The sequence below is a fragment of the Rhodamnia argentea genome, chromosome 8 (genome assembly GCF_020921035.1).
Source record: "Rhodamnia argentea isolate NSW1041297 chromosome 8, ASM2092103v1, whole genome shotgun sequence".
NCBI classification, from domain to species: Eukaryota; Viridiplantae; Streptophyta; class Magnoliopsida; order Myrtales; family Myrtaceae; genus Rhodamnia; species Rhodamnia argentea.
Genome location: NC_063157.1, coordinates 6,306,581 through 6,308,499, shown reverse-complemented (window position 1 = coordinate 6,308,499; position 1,919 = coordinate 6,306,581).

Sequence of the window (1,919 nt, the reverse complement as noted above, 5' to 3'; positions counted from 1 at the left end):
ATAGATTTTTGACCTTTTTAGTAATTTTTTCCAAAAGTAATTACAACTTCTTAGATCAACCACATTAAAAGATGCGATACTTTATAGATTTAGTAAAGTACAAAAAAGTGAAAAACGGGAAACGACATGACGCTATCATAGATAGAAGGAAGAGGCTGATGATAATACTATGCATTACATTAAAAAAAAATTTACTCTAAACACAAAATTTGAGGATTGCGATGATCCGTTTTTAAAATTGCAAGTGCTTCTGGCGCTCGGGATTCCTAATTGTGTAAATGACAGGTTCTGACGCGGCCGCGAAAGCTACATATGTACCGACGTAGCTGTTCCTACGTGTTATGCACAAGCAAAGTGACGTCACGATGACGTGATTATTTTCTTCCCGTGGGTGTGAAAACTCGAAAGGAATGGAGAGGAAACGGCGCGCAAATTCCACGCTAATTATTGCTATTTCGTATTTTGACCAAAAGGGTTATTTATTCGTTTGCTTTCATCGCGTCACGTGTGGGACCCAAGAAAGTGGAGCAGCAGGTGGCCCCGCCCTGCGACCCAAGTCTTCCTCCGCTTCTAGAAATTCTCCTGCCTTTCCCCCTCATTGTAAATGTGCCAATTTTAGGCCTAAATTTCTCTTTTTCATCCATTGAGTCCTAAAATTTTTACAGTATAATTTTTCGGATCGGCGTTGATGTGATAAATTTTAATAAAATTTTAATATTTTTATAATTTTTTATTTTCTATGTTTTTGTTATGGCCGCCCCTCGCGGCCCTCGCCGGCCACTAGGTGAGGGCTCGTGACCCTCGCCCAGCCATGGCAAGGGTTCACGGCCCTCGTTGGTGGCCTCTTGTAGGCCTTAACAAAAAAAGATACAGAAAGAATTATCAGAAATTATTAAAATAATTAAAATATGCATTTAAAATATTATTAAATTTTTGACACGTTAGTACTAACTGAAAAAATATATTGAATAGGTCCAATTGCAAAAATTTTATGACTCAATTGGCAAAAAATATATATTTAGAACTGAATTGACATAATTATAATAAATTTAGAATTTTTTTGGTAATTTTCCCGCTTAAGATTAGTAGATCTTGCAATTGTGTTATCGAACTACCATCAATTCATTCAAGGGCATTGAAATTTGGTCCTTTGGCAAATCGATGCATTTTGATCGTATTCCGGCCAAATCTCCAATGAAATACTGACATCGAGGAAAAAACCCATAGGGACCAAGCTTCCTAAGGACGGAGGGCGAAATTTGGAGATTAGTACATAGACCAAATTTTGTATTTTCTTGAAAATAAACCTATCCAATCTATGACACAAAAAATTTTAAACCTGTACCCTTGTAGCACACTTACCCTCCATCAAGGTTACGTCAATGAACACCATAAAAAATCTGCCTATTTTAGCAGAAAGCAAACGGTATTGACATGCACCACATTGCTGTGAAATGAAAACGACCTTTTTTCGGTGAGGCCTTGATTCAGGTGACAAAGGTTGTGCGCAGCTCTCGCCGCCGCTATCCCACACTAGTCGATAGTGTGGGGATGGCCGACGTGGGTCCCGACCCTTGGGCGGTGGCCGGCGACCCCCGCCGACCGCAGATGAGGCTCGACCACACAGATCCGGGCAAGGTCGAGTCTCGCCGTCGCTGGACGAGGCCAGCCACGGCGAGGTCACACCCTCGCTCAGCGTGTGCGAGATCGGTGAGATTAAAGTTTGCAAGCTCGAACGAACGACTTCGAAATTTGGGGACGGGATCGGATCAGAGAGGCGGAGGATATCTGAATCGTGCGAAAGGGGAGAACCGAAACGCGACATGAGAGGCCAAATGAAGAAGACAGAACCCGGATTACGTGGGCGGGCTTTGGCGGATTAAGCTTGTGGGAAAATGCAAGATTCGTCCAGTTTCAAG